This window comes from Lolium rigidum, chromosome 3 (genome assembly GCF_022539505.1).
Source record: "Lolium rigidum isolate FL_2022 chromosome 3, APGP_CSIRO_Lrig_0.1, whole genome shotgun sequence".
In the NCBI taxonomy this organism is placed as follows: domain Eukaryota; kingdom Viridiplantae; phylum Streptophyta; class Magnoliopsida; order Poales; family Poaceae; genus Lolium; species Lolium rigidum.
In genome coordinates, this window is record NC_061510.1 from 247,495,331 (window position 1) to 247,516,200 (window position 20,870).

General features: G+C 46.3%; 1 long non-coding RNA gene across 1 annotated transcript; it reads right to left on the reverse strand.

The window, feature by feature from the left end:
- Nucleotides 1–690: 690 nt before the first annotated feature.
- LOC124699266 lies at nucleotides 691–16,308 on the reverse strand. Its single transcript, XR_007001337.1, has 3 exons — nucleotides 15,934–16,308; nucleotides 15,627–15,690; nucleotides 691–807 (listed from the first exon to the last, which is right to left on the reverse strand). It is a non-coding gene; the product is annotated as an uncharacterized LOC124699266 (long non-coding RNA).
- Between the last annotated feature and the right edge of the window lie 4,562 nt (nucleotides 16,309–20,870).

Here is a 20,870-nt window from a genome sequence, read left to right on the forward strand (position 1 = left end):
ACAAACAGCTTGTGCTTCATACAACACCAGATGTGGTAGCATTTCAACTAAAGCGCTTCACAGTTACCCTTGATGGTTACATTGAGAAAATTGACAAACATGTGACATACCCATCACAACTTGATTTGCAGCTATTCCACACTAACCCAGACAAAGAGGTGAGCTACATGTGCACCATTCTTGGTTTATCGATGAAGCATATTTTGATGTTTTTCTTGTATTTTAACATACATCAGGGCCTAAAATATGATTTGTATGGCGTTGTTAAGCATTCTGGCTTGCCTAACTTTGGCCACTACATGTGCACCATTCGTTCTTCGCCAACTAGTTGGCACTTGATGAATGACTCACTTGTAAGTGCTAGTACTTAATTGTTCTTTCTTTTTTCATGCCACAGATATTTTCACCTTATAACACATATTTTCACTTGCAGGTTGATTCAATTACCGAGACAAGTGCACTAAACCAAGAAGCATATCTGCTCTTCTATGTTAGGCAGGGCATGTTTCCATGGTTCTCAAGTTTTCTACAGGAAGCTAATAGTAGTGCCCATAGTGCTACCAAGAGGATGTACCCTGTTAATAATGACCATAATGTGTTTGCATTTGACAGCTTAGGTAAGGTTTACTTGCATATATAATCTGCTTGTAACCAAGAGGAGTACATTTGCAATAACTAATCAATACCTTTCTGCAGTGACTGAACATCAAACGAATATGAAGACGCCAAAGGCTGCACATTTGTCTAAATCTTCCGAAAGCTCTTCCCTGGATCAGAATGCATCGCGGGTACCGAGGGGCATGACGTCTGTAAAAAGAAAATGTGGTCTGAAAAAATTAGATTCACCCAATGTGGTGCTTTGTTGAAAGACAACATCCTATATGTACAGGAGCACAGTAGCATGGTTAGTCACTAGTGATGTTCAGTTGGCTATTTACAGTAGCACAGTGGGACGGAGTATGATCTTTGATTATGATTGTAAGATCAATTACAGTAGCACAGTAGAAAAGGCTTTTTGGTTTTTTCCCTGGAGTACACTGTATTGTCATCAATTCAGGTTTCAGACATAAAATGTATGTCTACCTTGAGGTTCACACTTCACACACAAATTAAGCTGTATCTTCCTGGAGTATGATGATTACTCGGGATGGTTGTAATGATTACTTAGTCAATGTCCATGTGAACCAATGAGAATTCGGAGATAACCGAGCAATTCAATTGCATTGCTCTTGTTGGAGCACCGTAAACTAGGGAGTAGTTCATAAGAGAGTCGACACTTCACGTAGATAAACAGAGATTAAAATCAACACATACAAGTAGTCCTAGTTTGCATCATATTTCAAGGTTGAGTTCCGGAGCTATAACCTCAACATCGGTAATCTTACAAGGAGTATTTTGGTTCTATTTTTAGGAGATCAACCATCCTGCTGCTAGCTACAAGCAAAAAACACCCCAGTATTTTGGTACACCCAGGGAGCAGACAATAGTGCAAGCCACAGAAATGGGACTTTAAAAAAAGGTGTGAGCTGAATCTTGTTACAGTGAGTACACAGAATTGGAGCTCATTTCTCACCTATCAGTTACATGTTTGTTGACTGCCAAAACCCACCGGCGGGCAGCGGCCTTGTCAACACTGTAGAGCCGGGGGGAGCCTAGAGCTGCGGCTGGCTGAGACCCCTCCGAGCGACGGCCCGCAATGCTCTTCTGGTCACACGCGGCGTTGCGAAGTGCAAGGGCGTGCCACCTGACCTATACCTGGTCAGGAAGGTGATGAGGTTGCCTCGCTTAGTTTCTGCGGAGGCATACATGTAAACGTTAAATACGAGCCTCGATCGGCTCTCGGGTTATCTCGTGAATCGGCTCAAAGAGCCGATCCACCCATGATCCGTACGGGGTGCACGAATACTTGGTGGTCCCGCTTGATCAATATGAAGCTAACGAGATCTACGACGATTTAGGGTTTTCACCGCATAACCGGATCATCCTACTCCAGAGTTGGGCCTTGCGGCCACGCACGGTGCTCGTAAGCCGATCCTAAACAAGGCCAAAAAACCAACATGAAGTTGATCCTAGGAACATCCCGTTTAGGACTTGCGAACGCCACCCTACGTGCCACTCGGATCCTCCCCCCATTGTAAGGCCAAACTATTGCGGATATTAAACTAATCCTTGCGAACAAGGAGCAATCGTAACGGATCGGATCTACTAAATAATGATCAAGCGGGTGCCGCTCCCACACCCGAGATAGGCGTGAGGACGGCTAGATATGCAAGGGTTGCACTACGTAAGCATGCTTAAACGAAGAACAATGCTAACCCTAACACATCTAATGATAACTACGTTGCTCGCCATCAAAAGCGCTTCGATACGAGCAACGCATGAACAACGTGGGGCTTGTGCTGCCTAGATCGCAAGATGCGATCTAGGCAGCATGTCGCTTACCCGATAGAAACCCTCGAGACGAAGGAGTTGGCGATGCGCCGAGATTGGTTTGTTTTTGGGGTTGAACGTGAGTTGTTGTTTATTCCATAAACCCTAGATACATATTTATAGTCCAAGCGGACTCTCTAATGTGGGCGTGCACTAAACCGTGCACGAGATAAACTCTAACTTCTAAACCGATACACAATCTATTATATTAAGATACACGGGCTAACTAGCCCAAATTCTCCGTGCAAGGCCGCTTCATAGTTCTTCCATATGTAATCTCCCAAGCCCATCTTGATCGCGGCCCACCTCCCGATTTAGCCAAAATCCGGTGATAACACATGCCCCCCGGTTTTGGTAATGATAATTTCAAAACCACTCTGTTTTTTTCCTCAGAGGGGTCGTATCACGGCAGAGCGGAACTGTCGCAGCATGCCTCATCATGACGTCTTGCCTTCCCAACTTCTCTGCACGATTTGACAGTTTTGGCACCATTGTAGGATAACGTAGCATAGAAAACAAAAATTTTCCTACCGCGAACACGCAATCCAAGCCAAGATGCAATCTAGAAGACGGTAGCAACGAGGGGGTATCGAGTCTCACCCTTGAAGAGATTCCAAAGCCTACAAGATGAGGCTCTTGTTGCTGCGGTAGACGTTCACTTGCCGCTTGCAAAAGCGCGTAGAAGATCTTGATCACGATCGGTTCCGGCGCCACGAACGGGCAGCACCTCCGTACTCGGTCACACGTTCGGTTGTTGATGAAGACGACGTCCACCTCCCCGTTCCAGCCGGGCAGCGGAAGTAGTAGCTCCTCTTGAATCCGACAGCACGACGGCGTGGTGTCTGGTGGTGGTGGAGAAGTCCGGCGGAGCTTCGCTAAGCGTGCGGGAAGTGGAGGAGCGGGGCGGCTAGGGTTTGGGGAGAGGGGGCGCCGGCCACTATAGGGGTGCGGCCACCTTGGTGGTGTTTTAGGTAGCCTGCCCCCTCCCCTTGTCCCTCATTATATAGGTGGAACCCCAAGAGGTGGTGTCCAAGTCTTCGAATAAGACCCGAACCAAATCCTTCCATAGGAGGGGGCAATCCTAGCCCAACTAGGACTCCCACCCAAAGGTGGGATTCCCACCTCCCATGTGGGGGTGGCCGGCCCCTAAGGGGAGTCCACTTGGGACTCCTCCCCCACTAGGGTTGGCCGGCCATGGGGGTGGAGTCCCTTGTGGACTCCACCTTCCTTGGTGGTTTCTTCCGGACTTTTCTAGAACCTTCTAGAACCTTCCATAGAACCTTCCGCGACATTTTATTCACATAAAATGACATCCTATATATGAATCTTATTCTCCGGACCATTCCGGGACTCCTCGTGATGTCCGGGATCACATCCGGACTCCGAACAAATATTCCAACTTCATTCCATATTCAAGAACTACCATTTCAACATCCAACTTTAAGTGTGTCACCCTACGGTTCGAGAACTATGCGGACATGGTTGAGTACTTACTCCGACCAATAACCAATAGCGGGATCCGGAGATCCATAATGGCTCCCACATATTCAACGATGACTTTAGTGATCGAATGAACCATTCACATACATTACCAATTCCCTTTGTCTCGCGATATTTTACTTGTCCGAGGTTTGATCTTCGGTATCACTCTATACCTTGTTCAACCTCGTCTCCAGACAAGTACTCTTTACTCGTACCGTGGTATGTGGTCTCTTATGAACTCATTCATATGCTTGCAAGACATTAGACGACATTCCACCGAGAGGGCCCAGAGTATATCTATCCGTCATCGGGATGGACAAATCCCACTATTGATCCATATGCCTCAACTCATACTTTCCGGATACTTAATCCCACCTTTATAGCCACCCATTTACGCAGTGGTGTTTGGTGTAATCAAAGTACCTTTCCGGTATAAGTGATTTACATGATCTCATGGTCATAAGGACTAGGTAACTATGTATCGAAAGCTTATAGCAAATAACTTAATGACGAGATCTTATGCTACGCTTAATTGGGTGTGTCCATTACATCATTCATATAATGATATAACCTTGTTATTAATAACATCCAATGTTCATGATTATGAAACTAATCATCCATTAATCAACAAGCTAGTTTAAGAGGCATACTAGGGACTTCTTGTTGTCTACATATCACACATGTACTAATGTTTCGGTTAATACAATTCTAGCATGATATATAAACATTTATCATAAACATAAAGATATAAATAATAACCACTTTATTATTGCCTCTAGGGCATATCTCCTTCAGTCTCCCACTTGCACTAGAGTCAATAATCTAGATTACATAGTAATATACCTAACACCCATGGCATTCCGGTGTTGGTCATGCTTTGCCCTAGGGAGAGCTTTAGTCAACGGATCTCGCTACATTCGGATCGAGTGTGTACTTTGCAAATCTTTACTTCTCCATCTTCGATGTACTCGCGAATCGAGTGGTAACGCAGCTTGATATGCTTCAGCCTCTTGTGTGACCTTGGTTCTTGTGCATTGGCGATGGCACCCATGTTATCACAAGTAAATGATTAATGGGTCCAATGCACTAGGAACCACACCGAGCTCTACAATGAACCTCTTCATCCATACCGCTTCGATGAAGCCTCGAAGCCGCTATGTACTCGATTCCGTTGAAGACTTCGCCACCGTGCACTCGCTTCGAGCTTGCCCAGCTTCATCGCAGCACCATTTAATATAAACACGTACCCGCATTGTGACTTAGAGTCATCGGGATCGGTGTTCCAACTTGCATCGGTGTAACCGTTTACAACGAGCTCTTGGTCACCTCCATAACAAAGAAACATATCCTTAGTTCTTTTCAAGTACTTCAGGATATTCTTGACCGCTGTCCAGTGTTCCATTCCCGGATCACTTTGATATCTCGCTAGTCAAACTAACGAGCATGTGCTATATCCGGTCTAGTACATAGCATGGCATACATGATAGATCCTATCGCCGAGGCATAGGGGATATTATTCATCCTTTCTCTTTCTTCTCGCCGTAGCCGGTCCTTGAGTCTTACTCAATACCTTGCCTCGGTAACATAGGTAAGAACCCTTTCTTACTTTCGTCCATTCTAAATTTCTTTAGAATCTTGTCCGGATATGTACTCTGTGATAGCCCTATTAGGCGTCTTGATCTATCTCTATAAATCTTGATGCCTAATATATATGATGCTTCACCAAGGTCTTTCATTGAAAAACTATTATTCAAATAACCCTTAACATCGCTTAATAGTTCTATATCATTCCCGATCAATAATATGTCATCTACATATAATATCGTGAATGCTACGGAGCTCCCACTCACTTTCTTGTAAATACAGGCCTCTCCATGACACTCGTATAAACCCGAAGTCTTTGATCACCTTATCAAAGCGTCGGTTCCAACTTCTTGATGCTTGCTTCAGTCCATAGATTGAACGCTGAAGTTTGCATACTTTGTCAGCATTTTTAGGATCGACAAAACCTTTGGGTTGTACCATATACAACTCTTCCTCAATGTCTCCATTAAGGAACGCCGTTTTGACATCCATCTGCCAAATCTCAAAATCGAAAAATGCAGCTATTGCTAACAAAATCCTCACAGATTTTAGCTTCGCTACCGGTGAGAAAGTCTCATCGTAGTCAACTCCTTGAATTTGTCGGAAACCCTTTGCGACAAGTCGAGCTTTATAGACAGTAATATTACCATCAAGCATCTGTTTTTCTCTTGAAAATCCATTTATTCTCGACAGCCTTTCGGCTCTCGGGTAAGTCTACCAAAGTCCATACTTTGTTATCATACATGGATCCCATTTCGGATTTCATGGCTTCTTGCCATTTGTTGGAATCCGGGCTCATCATCGCTTCTTCATACGTCGCAGTGGTCCTCATCATTGTTATCCACAATCATGACATTTAGACAAGGATCAAACCAATCGGGAGTGGTACGTTCCCTTGTCGATCCGCGAGGTTCGATAGTTTCCTCGTTCGAAGTTTCATGATCATTATCATTTGCTTCCTCTCGTTGCCGGTGTAGGCGGTACAGGTACAACTTCCGTCATCGCGCTACTCGATCAACGAGTATAGATTCATCAATCTCATCGAGTTCTACTTTTCTTCCAAGTCACTTCTTTAGTGAGAAATTCTTTCTCAAGAAAGGTTCCGTTCTTAGCAACAAAGATTTTGCCTTCGGATCCGTGATAGAAAGTGTACCCTATAGTTTCCTTAGGGTATCCTATGAAGACGCATTTCTCCGCTTTGGGTTCTAGCTTGTCCGGTTGTAACTTTTTTACATAGGCTTCGCAACCCCAAACTTTCAGGAACGACAGACTTAGGTTTCTTATTAAACCATAATTCATACGGTGTCGTTTCTACGGATTTTGATGGTGCTCTATTTAAAGTGAATGCGGCTGTCTCTAATGCATAACTCCAAAAAGATAACGGCAAATCAGTAAGAGACATCATAGAACGAACCATATCTAAGAGAGTTCGATTACGACGTTCGGACACACCGTTTCGTTGTGGTGTTCCCGGCGGTGTCAATTGTGAAAGTATTCCGCATTTCTTTAAATGCATGCCAAACTCATAACTCAGATATTCACCTCCACGATCTGATCGTAGAAATTTAATCTTCTTGTTACGTTGATTTTCTACTTCACTTTGGAATTCCTTAAACTTCTCGAAAGTTTCGGATTTATGTTTCATGAAATAGATATACCCATATCTACTCAGATCATCCGTGAAGGTTAGAACATAACGATAACCACCGCGCGATGCTACGCTCATTGGTCCGCACACATCGGTATGTATGATTTCCAATAAGTCAGTAGCTCGCTCCATCATACCAGAAAATGGAGTCTTAGTCATTTTTCCCATCGGACATGCTTCGCATCTATCAAGTGACTCAAAGTCAAGTGATTCTAGTAATCCATCGAGTATGGAGTTTCTTCATGCGTTTCACTCCAATATGACCAAGACGACAATGCCACATATAAGTAGAATTATCATTCAATTTAATTCGCTTAGCATCAATGTTATGTATATGCGTATCACTACTATCGAGATCTAACAGAAATAAGCCATTCTTTTGTGGTGCTCGACCATAAAAGATATTATTCATAAAAATAGAACAACCATTATTCTCGGACTTGAATGAATAACCGTCTTGCATTAAACAAGATCCGGATATAATGTTCATGCTCAACGCAGGTACATAATAACAATTATTTAGGCTTAAAACTAATCCCGAAGGTAGATGTAGAGGAAGTGTGCCGACCGCGATCACATTGACCTTGGATCCGTTTCCAACGCGCATCGTCACTTCATCCTTCAGCGAGTTGTCGTTTATTCTTTAGTTCCTGTTTCGAGTTACAAATATGAGCAACCGAACCAAGTATCAAATACCCGTGTACTAGAACGAGAACCAGTGAAATGAACATCTATAACATGTATATCATATATACCTTCTTTCTTCTTCTTGACAAGGCCGCTCTTCGGATCAGCCGGATACTTGGAGCAATTACGCTTCCAGGTGTCCCTTCTCCTTGCAGTAATAGCACTCAAGCATCGTGCTTAGGGCCGTTCTTAGGTTTCACAGGAGGCGTGGCAGCTTTCTTGCCACCCTTCTTGAATTTTCCCTTAGACTTGCCCTGTTTCTTGAAACTCGGTGGTCTTGTTGACCATCAACACTTGGTGCTCTTTCTTGATCTCAATCTCAGCAGCTTTTAGCATGCCAAAGAGTTCGAGTAACTCCTTGTTCATGTTCTCGCATATTGTAGTTCATCACAAAGTTCTTGTAACTTGGTGGCAGTGATTGAAGGACACGATTAATCCCCGGCCTGTTAGGAATCACTATTCCCAAGTCACCGAGTTTCTTCGCATGCCCGGTCATGGCGAGCATGTGCTCACTAACGGAGCTGCCTTCTTCCATCATACAGCTGAAAAATTGTTTCGATGCTTCATAGCATTCCACGGCCGCATGAGTCTCAAAAATAGTCTTCAACTCTTTCATCAACTCATGAGGATCGTGGTGCTCAAAACGTTTTTGAAGATCGGATTCCGGATCGCATAAGATGGCACACCGAACTTGAGAGTACCGAGTTTTCCGAGTCGCGTAAACAGCTTTTACTTCATCGGTTTCAGTTTCGCAGGAGGGTCACCTAGCGGTGCATCAAGCACATATTGCAGATTTCCGCCGAGAGGAAGATCCTCACATGACGGAACCGGTCGGTGAAGTTGCTACCGTTGCTCTTAAGCTTTTCTTTCTCTAGGAACTGGTTAAAATTGATTGGGGACGCCATCTCTACAACATATATTTGCAATAGTTTAGACTAAGTTTATGACAAATTGAGTTCAAATTTTAATTCTACATAATTAAAAATCTAGATGAACTCCCACTCAAAACAATATCCCTCGCATTGTCTTAGTGATCACACGAACCAAATCCACCGCACCTAAACCCGATCATCACGAGAAAAGGTGTGATTTCATTGGCGAACACTCAAAGTGTTCATCATATCAACCATATGATTCATGCTCTACCTTTCGGTATCATGTGTTCCGAGACCATGTCCGTACATGCTAGGCTCGTCAAGGCCACCTTAGTATCCGCATGTGCAAAACTGTCTTGCACCCGTTGTATGTACTTATTGAATCTATCACACCCGATCATCACGAGATGCTTCGAAACGACAAGACTTGATAACGGTGCTACTAAGGATGAACACTTTATTATCTTGAGATTTTAGTGAGGGATCATCTTATAATGCTACCGTCGCGATCTAAGCAAAATAAGATGCATAAAAGGATTAACATCACATGCAGTTCATATGTGATATGATATGGCCCTTTTGTCTTTGCGCCTTTGATCTTCATCTCCAAAGCACGGACATGATCTCCATCATCTTCGGGCATGAACTCCATCATCATCGGCGAAGCACCAAGGTCAATGGCGCCGTCTTCATGATTGTCCTCCATGTAGCAACTATTACAACTACTTTGAAATACTACTCAACATGAAATTTAAAGACAACCATAAGGCTCCCGCCGGTTGCCACAATACAATAATGATCATCTCATACATATTCATCATCACATTATGGCCATATCACATCACCAAACCCTGCAAAAACAAGTTAGACGCTCTCTAATTTGGTTTGCATATTTTACGTGGTTTAGGGTTTTCGATATAGATCTAATCTACCTACGAACATGAACCACAACGTTGATACTAATGTTGTCAATAGAAGAGTAATTTGAATCTTTACTATAGTAGGAGAGACAGACACCCGCAAAGCCTCTTATGCAATACAAGTTGCATGTCGAACGAGGAACAAGTCTCATGAACGCGGTCATGTAAAGTTAGTCCGAGCCGCTTCATCCCACTATGCCATAAAGATGCAAAGTACTCAACTAAAGATAACAAGAGCATCAACGCCCACAAACCATTGTGTTCTACTCGTGCAACCATCTATGCATAGACACGGCTCGATACCACCGTAGGATAACGTAGCATAGAAAACAAAAATTTTCCTACCGCGAACACGCAATCCAAGCCAAGATGCAATCTAGAAGACGGTAGCAACGAGGGGGTATCGAGTCTCACCCTTGAAGAGATTCCAAAGCCTACAAGATGAGGCTCTTGTTGCTGCGGTAGACGTTCACTTGCCGCTTGCAAAAGCGCGTAGAAGATCTTGATCACGATCGGTTCCGGCGCCACGAACGGGCAGCACCTCCGTACTCGGTCACACGTTCGGTTGTTGATGAAGACGACGTCCACCTCCCCGTTCCAGCGGGCAGCGGAAGTAGTAGCTCCTCTTGAATCCGACAGCACGACGGCGTGGTGTCGGTGGTGGTGGAGAAGTCCGGCGGAGCTTCGCTAAGCGTGCGGGAAGTGGAGGAGCGGGGCGGCTAGGGTTTGGGGAGAGGGGGGCGCCGGCCACTATAGGGGTGCGGCCACCTTGGTGGTGTTTTAGGTAGCCTGCCCCCTCCCCCTTGTCCCTCATTATATAGGTGGAACCCCAAGAGGTGGTGTCCAAGTCTTCGAATAAGACCCGAACCAAATCCTTCCATAGGAGGGGGCAATCCTAGCCCAACTAGGACTCCCACCCAAAGGTGGGATTCCCACCTCCCATGTGGGGGTGGCCGGCCCCTAAGGGGAGTCCACTTGGGACTCCTCCCCCACTAGGGTTGGCCGGCCATGGGGGGTGGAGTCCCTTGTGGACTCCACCTTCCTTGGTGGTTTCTTCCGGACTTTTCTAGAACCTTCTAGAACCTTCCATAGAACCTTCCGCGACATTTTATTCACATAAAATGACATCCTATATATGAATCTTATTCTCCGACCATTCCGGGACTCCTCGTGATGTCCGGGATCACATCCGGGACTCCGAACAAATATTCCAACTTCATTCCATATTCAAGAACTACCATTTCAACATCCAACTTTAAGTGTGTCACCCTACGGTTCGAGAACTATGCGGACATGGTTGAGTACTTACTCCGACCAATAACCAATAGCGGGATCCGGAGATCCATAATGGCTCCCACATATTCAACGATGACTTTAGTGATCGAATGAACCATTCACATACATTACCAATTCCCTTTGTCTCGCGATATTTTACTTGTCCGAGGTTTGATCTTCGGTATCACTCTATACCTTGTTCAACCTCGTCTCCTGACAAGTACTCTTTACTCGTACCGTGGTATGTGGTCTCTTATGAACTCATTCATATGCTTGCAAGACATTAGACGACATTCCACCGAGAGGGCCCAGAGTATATCTATCCGTCATCTGGATGGACAAATCCCACTATTGATCCATATGCCTCAACTCATACTTTCCGGATACTTAATCCCACCTTTATAGCCACCCATTTACGCAAGTGGTGTTTGGTGTAATCAAAGTACCTTTCCGGTATAAGTGATTTACATGATCTCATGGTCATAAGGACTAGGTAACTATGTATCGAAAGCTTATAGCAAATAACTTAATGACGAGATCTTATGCTACGCTTAATTGGGTGTGTCCATTACATCATTCATATAATGATATAACCTTGTTATTAATAACATCCAATGTTCATGATTATGAAACTAATCATCCATTAATCAACAAGCTAGTTTAAGAGGCATACTAGGGACTTCTTGTTGTCTACATATCACACATGTACTAATGTTTCGGTTAATACAATTCTAGCATGATATATAAACATTTATCATAAACATAAAGATATAAATAATAACCACTTTATTATTGCCTCTAGGGCATATCTCCTTCAACCATGTCCTCGAGAACTGCTCGGAAATTAAAAAAAAACCCCCACCTCCTTTTATTTAGCCGCAACGAACAGTTCTCTTCTTTACCCCTTCCGCAGTGGCGCTCCAAAAAACCCTCCCCTGCAACCATGTCTTCTTCCTCTTCTTCTTCTTCGGATCTTTCCCACGTGTCCTCTCCCATCCGAGAGTCGACGCCCTCGTGGGGTACGCAAGCGGCGTACGACATCCTCGCCCCGACAAAGTGGGACAAAGAGGACCATGACTCCTCCGTCTCGGTCCGAGGATGACAAATCCCAAACCGACGGGGAAGCGACCTCCGCTTCCTTGCCGACGAGGAAGCGGTGGTGGAGAGCGAAGACGACCGCCACTCCTGGGCGGACTTCACCACCTCCGAGGAGGTGAAGGAGGAGGGAGAGGAGGAGGAGGATGAAGACAGCTCCCCCGACGAGCCGCCGGCGAAACGCCGCCACCTCTGGCCCGGGAACTTCAGCGATGTCGATAGTGACGACGATGCTGACGAAGAGGATGAAGACGACGAGGGTCCTATCGGCGGCCGCTGGAGCAGCGATGACGAGCCGGTAGGGAGCAGCACCGGCAGTGGCGATGACGGCGACGACGACGACGACGAGGGCAGCAGCGGCCCCTAGATAGGGTCTTAGCATAGGGCTAGCAGTAGCAGACGGGGCAATGTATCCCCCGGTCTTTCCTTTTGAGAGCAATCAGCTCTTCTCTGTAAGAAATCTGGCTCATCAATGAAGAAATTCCCCAACTCGATTTTGCCGATTCCCTTTATGATAATTTAGCCGATTGTCTTCCCTCCTGATTCTGCCGATTGCCACACTGGACAATGCCCAACAAGCCGATGGCATCGCATCGGTCTCCCACACTAAATTTCGAGATAGATCCACCCAAACCCAAACTCCTTGCCACACAAGGCCAAGCCTTACTCGCGCGAATCCACAGATCTCACTCAAGATGACATGTTGAACCTAGCGGCAGAACTCCTGAAATAATGTCAGGTCTCCTTTTCATTATCCTTTCCGAATTCTGCTCGTTCAGCTCCGACAGCTTCCTTCTATAATAAACACTGTCTCTTGAACGAGCCGTCATGAAGAGTGGGCCCACTTTGACAGAGTTGGTTAGACCTCGAGGGCGAGCTGCCCCCCGAGCCTCAGCCAAGGCGAGGATAAAGGACGGATCATCACCATTGAGATTTCGGGGCGGGCTTAACCTTGTCCAAGAGAGCTATCCCGCAGGGCCACCAGCCGATCACCTCCCTTCCGTTGAGGGTCCATACAGCCGATCCGGCGAGCTATGATAATTTTGCAACATAAGCACCATTTGTCGGGTAACTTGTGGTGCGTAGTTCGGCCGATCCCAACGAAGTCGGCTCCCGGAGCAGAGACCTTCAAGGTGAGCTGCCCCCGGGCCTTCAAGGTGGGAATAGCAGCGAGCTGATCACGTCAATCATCCTTGGTTTCCAACTCGCAACGCCGTATCAACCGATTCAGAACAAATCGGCTCTTTAGAGTGAGGGAAATTCAGGGCGAGCCGCCCTCCCCCGAGCTTTTTCAGTCCAAACCTTGCGCCTTGCTGATCAGATCGGCTCATCATCTTCGGCAGGCTGAAGCGACTTCCGGTGAGAACGCATTTCTGACACCCTCCGGACTCTTGGAGGGAACTACCCCCCTGCTCTTAAGTCGATGTCTATGCATCGGCTATTCCTGAAAATTTTCGATTTTTTTTTTCGGCCGACTTGCGTACCGGCCCCCATGCTCCAATATCCACCATCAAAGGATGAGACTCTTCTACTGTATATCCTCATGTTTTATCCACTTGGGCGCCCCCCCGAGCCGATTCTGTCGAGAGATTTGATGACATCGGCTCTGATGGACCGTGAATGTGTTGAACCCAGGCAGTATGGATGGTGAGGATATTCGCGGCCGATTACTGGAATCGGCCTCCACGCTGTTTGCTCAGTGAAGGTTTTGTACTGTTCCTTCATAGACCCTTGGGGCCGATCACAAGGACCAGCCTCGACAATCTTGCACCTCGCTTGGCTTCAACTACATGGTCGGGCCGGTGGATAAAACTAGCTTAACCCTTCCCTTTGTCACATCGATGCGCTCGCAGTCGTCCAATTTGATGCCCGAGAGGGGTTCTTGGCCTCGTTGCTTCCCATGCGTTCATGCCAGCCGTTGAAACTTCGGCCGAGTCGTCGGCTTGGACGACCTCTACCTCATCACCATCCCACTGTATTATGCATTGGTGCATCGTGGAGGGAATGCAGCAGTTGGCGTGGATCCAATCTCTTCCCAGCAAAACAGCATAACTGCTCGTGCTATCAACGATAAAGAACGCCGTAGGGATGGTTTTTCTTCCTACGGTCAGGTCCACATTCAGAACTCCTTGTGCCTCAGACGCTTGGCCGTTGAAGTCGCTCAATGTTACGTTGGTTTTGATTAGATCCGAACTCGAGCGCCCCAGCCGACGTAGCATAGAGTACGGCATGATGTTAACTGCCGCTCCGGTGTCCACCGAAGCATCCTGTTCACGGGCCTCCCATCGATATATCCTCGTAAGTACAGGGCCTTCGGATGCCCGTAGCTCCTGTCTCGTGGCTTCTCAAAGATAACCGGCCGTGGGCCGCAATCAAGTTGTCCCACCGGCGTGCCGAGAATGTGTTGATCGCCAAAACCCACCGGCGGGCAGCGGCCTTGTCAACACCGTAGAGCCGGGGGAGCCTAGAGCTGCGGCTGGCTGAGACCCCTCCGAGCGACGGCCCGCAATGCTCTTCCGGTCACACGCGGCGCTGCGAAGTGCAAGGGCGTGCCACCTGACCTATACCCGGTCGGGAAGGTGATGAGGTTGCCTCGCTTAGTTTCTCGCAGGCATACATGTAAACGTTAAATACGAGCCTCGATCGGCTCTCGGGTTATCCCGTGAATCGGCTCAAAGAGCCGATCCACCCATGATCCGTACGGGGTGCACGAATACTTGGTGGTCCTGCTTGATCAATATGAAGCTAACGAGATCTACGACGATTTAGGGTTTTCACCGCATAACCGGATCATCCTACTCCGAGGTTGGGCCTTGCGGCCACGCACGGTGCTCGTAAGCCGATCCTAAACAAGGCCAAAAAACCAACATGAAGTTGATCCTAGGAACATCCCGTTTAGGACTTGCGAACGCCACCCTACGTGCCACCTGGATCCTCCCCCCATTGTAAGGCCAAACTATTGCAGATATTAAACTAATCCTTGCGGAACAAGGAGCAATCGTAACGGATCAGATCTACTAAATAATGATCAAGCGGGGTGCCGCCCCCACACCGGAGATAGGCGTGAGGACGGCTAGATATGCAAGGGTTGCACTACGTAAGCATGCTTAAACGAAGAACAATGCTAACCCTAACACATCTAATGATAACTACGTTGCTCGCCATCAAAAGCGCTTCGAGACGAGCAACGCATGAACAACGTGGGGCTTGTGCTGCCTAGATCGCAAGATGCGATCTAGGCAGCATGTCGCTTACCTGATAGAAACCCTCGAGACGAAGGAGTTGGCGATGCGCCGAAATTGGTTTGTTTTTGGGGTTGAACGTGAGTTGTTGTTTATTCCATAAACCCTAGATACATATTTATAGTCCAGCGGACTCTCTAATGTGGGCGTGCACTAAACCGTGCACGAGATAAACTCTAACTTCTAAACCGATACACAATCTATTATATTAAGATACACGGGCTAACTAGCCCAAATTCTCCGTGCAAGGCCGCTTCATAGTTCTTCCATATGTAATCTCCCAAGCCCATCTTGATCGCGGCCCACCTCCTGATTTAGCCAAAATCTGGTGATAACAATGTTAGAGAAGTGACTCAAAGGGAAAATCTTGCTGAGCTCAAGAACAAACCAGCTAGCAGACCATCATCTTCTTCATTCCTTCCTCTCCATCCATCCATCCACCTCTTTATCCTCTATTGAGAAAAAGGCAGGAGGAGTAAATTAGTGTGGAGTAATACAGTAGTAAGCAAGCAATCACTAATCTCAACACCAATACTCCAGAGCTAGTAGATCAACCATACTCCTCATTAATTCACTTACAGTATGTCTATGGAGTAAATTGAAACAAACATCAATTTTGAAAGTTGAAATCAATTGCAGCAAGCAGAACATACAGAGTATTGAAGCTTTGCAGAAAGCAGAAAATGCGGACTTACGGAGTAGGAGTACTGAAGCTTTGCAGCAAGCAGAACATACGGCATTGGGATGACGCCATTGAAGTACAGCGGCAGCTAGTAGACGAGCTTGGCGAACCTGGATCCCCGAGCGTCGTGAGGCCGTCCAGGTTGCCTTCCCCGTCCACCACGTAGACCCCCTCCCTCTTGTCCGCCTCCAGCTTCTGCAGCAGAACCACACAATTGGACCTCCGCCGCCGCCACCACTTTGAGCTCAAGCTCGGGCGGATGAAAAATCCCCATTTTGAGCTCAAGCTCGGGCGATGCAGCACCAGCACCCGATTGGAGCTCCATCTCCACCGCGAATGGATATCCTCCAGCCACCGTCGCCACTTGAGCTCCGCCGTGCCTTCGCCACCGCCATCGCGAGAGATCGAGAGAAAAATCTCAATTTTACCACCACCTCTTTGGGCACGAGAGGATGTGGGATCGGCGGCGCAATTGGGAGAGACTGCCCGCGACGAGAGAGAAGGAGAGGACGGCGACGTCGCACGCAAAGGGTGAGAGGCGTCGAGGGTGGTGGGCGCGTCGACGGGAGGGAGGAGGTCGTCGGGGCGGTGCGTCGCGGGGTGGTGCGTCGCCAGGAAGAGGATGAGGTGCGGGGTGGAGGGACGCGGAGTTTGGTCGGAAAAAAGAAGAGGTGGTTTTCGTAAAAATGTCAATGCGACATCTATTACGTGACGGAGGGAGTATTAAATTGAAATAGATAGCTGCCTAGTGTCACCCGTGGACCAGTTTTATTCAGGCCAAACCGAAAACAACAACCAACACACACCTATGCCCGTAGTTTTGACCGTATCTTCTTAGGTCCCATAAAAAACATGCACATGACTCGGTTTGTAGGGAGTGGTTTCTTACCTAATTCGGATGTAACAAGATCAGATCTGTGTGGGTTCGACATGGTTTGGTAGCATTGGATATGGCAGAGAACGGAACGGAAGGAGAAAAAAAAACTGGGACTTGGATTGCTGCTGAGTGCTGGCCTTGCTATTCCTATACCACGCGGACAAGTAGAAATACTGCATGTGCGTCATAGACAACAATGAGGGACTCGCGAAGATTCAATAAAAATACCGTAATAATCACACCAAGTTCTAAATATAATGTGTACTGCAAAAATATTGATGCATATACCAAGTGAATAATGTATGTATAGGGTACGCGCTTCTTAATAAAAAAAGTTTACTTCAAAGTTTCGTATTTTAAAAAATAATTCAGCCATGGTACATAGTGGGAGCCAAGATTTTTATATTGGATATTCAGTGTTCAAAAAAATCCAGTGCGTCCATATATATATACAATATGTAGGTTTACAATTAAAAGAACATAACTACAAAAAAATACGTAGGAGGGTTATTTATATTTTTATCTTCATTTTGGCTTTCAATCTCAATAGGGCGTTGACGTCGGGAGGTGGCGTTTTGGGTCATAGGTGCATATGCACCTATTATACAAAATAATTAAAAATAAATTTAAAATTATTAAAAAATTCTGAAATAAAATTTGTGGTGTACATCCTAACATTCTATGTGTGTACATAAGTTTTTGCAGGAAAACAACATTTTATGTGGCATGTAAAAAAGACAAAAAAATATTCTGTACGTAGTAGTCGTGTTGGAGCATCAAAATTTATCTTTTCTTTAAATTAGACACAATAAATATTCTTTTTTTTCCGCGAAAACTTGTGTATGAACATAGAATATCTATCTATGCATACAAACAAAAAATGACACTTCAAAATGTATTTTCACACAACGAGTTCATATGCACCCGTGAGCCGATTTGGATTTCCCTTTGACGGCGATGTTATCTTTGCTTTCTTTGCAGCTTTATCCCACATGCATTTCAAATCACTACATTTTTGTCTTGTTTCTGCTTGATCTTGATTTTTCAGACCTGCAAATAATTGTTTAACTAATTAAGGAGAACCTCACTTAGAGAAAATCAAAATAGAAATTACAAGCGAAGCGATTCTTAATTTTACCGTGGGTGATCACTGCTGATCACTGGTGAATTCACGGATTCACAAGATCTCCTCTGCCGTGGAAGACTTACGTACTGGTTTGGATGAAGGCGATGGGCAGGGGCCAGCGGGAATTGGTCGGTTCACAGGATTTCTGCAGGGACTTTGATGGTGCGCCGGCGTGCGGGCGGACGCCTGGCGACTGGCGACGGGCGGCGGCACGAGCGAGATGGATCGATTTGCTAAGAAGATGAAGCGGAGCGGTTCCGTATGGGATTCTGGTACATATTACCTTGATACTTGTGCAAATTTTTAAGCCAAAATACGGTGGTATTTGGCCTACACAAAACAATTAGAAATTTGTATATTGTGAACAGTGTGCTTGTAATCCAATCAGTGTAGTGTCATATGGACATTTGTCATTTTCATGTAGGAACATACAATAGTGTTTTTTTTTAAAAAAATTGCATAAGTAAATGTCAAGGTAATACATGCAAAAAATCATTTTTTTTAATTCAAAAATGGCATTTTTGGGGTCATATGGACATTAGCCCTTTTTTGGAAAACATTTTTCTCCAGACTTCCGCGCGTGTGCTTGTGAAAAACAGTACTCACCGGACGATCGCTAACAAGTACAGAACATAGCCGAACTTGAGTTTTAGGGTGTGTTTGGTAGCCCGGGTTAACGGAGAAATGCTATCTACCCTCATACAAGCTGACCCTAGCATGGTTGAGCACAGATTTTCTCATGTGTTTGGTAGCTCAGGCCAACAGAGATATGTTGAGAGCGTCTGTTGTTTGGTGGGTTGCATTAGGTGAGAATAGCCATGGAGGTATAGAATTTGCACAAAAATCCCTGCATACAAAAATGAAACACGCCTGGATCCCTGTATGCAAATTAAAGAAGCAATCACACCCCTGTAAACATAATTAAAGGCAATCGGGTCCCTAAAAAAGCAATCGGGTCCCTAAAATATTTGGGCTGGAACTCCGGCGAGGCAGCTCCGGTGTGAGAGCTCCGGCGAGGCGAGGGAGCTCTGGCCGGCGGCAGCAGCTTCCTGTGCGCATCCCGTGGCTGTCCAGCTCATCGCCGCCCGCGTGAAGACCAACAGAAGCTCGTCCTATGCGCATCGGGAGATGGGGGAGCTCGGGTGCGGCGGCCATGGCATGTCGGCAGAAGGGGAAGTCGAACGCGGGCAGCGCTAGCCGTCGCGGCGCTGGCGAGGAAGCTCTGTCTGCAGCGGAGGCGAGGAAGCTCCATCGGCGGCCATGGAGCTCCGTCTGCAGCCGATGAAGGAGATATGCCCTAGAGGCAATAATAAAGTGGTTATTATTTATATCTTTATGTTTATGATAAATGTTTATATATCATGCTAGAATTGTATTAACCGAAACATTAGTACATGTGTGATATGTAGACAACAAGAAGTCCCTAGTATGCCTCTTAAACTAGCTTGTTGATTAATGGATGATTAGTTTCATAATCATGAACATTGGATGTTATTAATAACAAGGTTATATCATTATATGAATGATGTAATGGACACACCCAATTAAGCGTAGCATAAGATCTCGTCATTAAGTTATTTGCTATAAGCTTTCGATACATAGTTACCTAGTCCTTATGACCATGAGATCATGTAAATCACTTATACCGGAAAGGTACTTTGATTACACCAAACACCACTTGCGTAAATGGGTGGCTATAAAGGTGGGATTAAGTATCCGGAAAGTATGAGTTGAGGCATATGGATCAATAGTGGGATTTGTCCATCCCGATGACGGATAGATATACTCGGGCCCTCTCGGTGGAATGTCGTCTAATGTCTTGCAAGCATATGAATGAGTTCATAAGAGACCACATACCACGGTACGAGTAAAGAGTACTTGTCAGGAGACGAGGTTGAACAAGGTATAGAGTGATACCGAAGATCAAACCTTGGACAAGTAAAATATCGCGAGACAAAGGGAATTGGTAATGTATGTGAATGGTTCATTCGATCACTAAAGTCATCGTTGAATATGTGGGAGCCATTATGGATCTCCAGATCCCGCTATTGGTTATTGGTCGGAGTAAGTACTCAACCATGTCCGCATAGTTCTCGAACCGTAGGGTGACACACTTAAAGTTGGATGTTGAAATGGTAGTTCTTGAATATGGAATGAAGTTGGAATATTTGTTCGGAGTCCCGGATGTGATCCCGGACATCACGAGGAGTCCCGGAATGGTCCGGAGAATAAGATTCATATATAGGATGTCATTTTATGTGAATAAAATGTCGCGGAAGGTTCTATGGAAGGTTCTAGAAGGTTCTAGAAAAGTCCGGAAGAAACCACCAAGGAAGGTGGAGTCCACAAGGGACTCCACCCCCCATGGCCGGCCAACCCTAGTGGGGGAGGAGTCCCAAGTGGACTCCCCTAGGGGCCGGCCACCCCCCACATGGGAGGTGGGAATCCCACCTTTGGGTGGGAGTCCTAGTTGGGCTAGGATTGCCCCCTCCTATGGAAGGATTTGGTTCGGGTCTTATTCGAAGACTTGGACACCACCTCTTGGGGTTCCACCTATATAATGAGGGACAAGGGGGAGGGGGCCGGCCACCCCAAAAACACCACCTCAAACACCACCAAGGTGGCCGCACCCCTATAGTGGTCGGCGCCCCCCTCTCCCCAAACCCTAGCCGCCCCGCTCCTCCACTTCCCGCACGCTTAGCGAAGCTCCGCCGGACTTCTCCACCACCACCAACACCACGCCGTCGTGCTGTCGGATTCAAGAGGAGCTACTACTTCCGCTGCCCGCTGGGAACGGGGAGGTGGACGTCGTCTTCATCAACAACCGAACGTGTGACCGAGTACGGAGGTGCTGCCCGTTCGTGGCGCCGGAACCGATCGTGATCAAGATCTTCTACGCGCTTTTGCAAGCGGCAAGTGAACGTCTACCGCAGCAACAAGAGCCTCA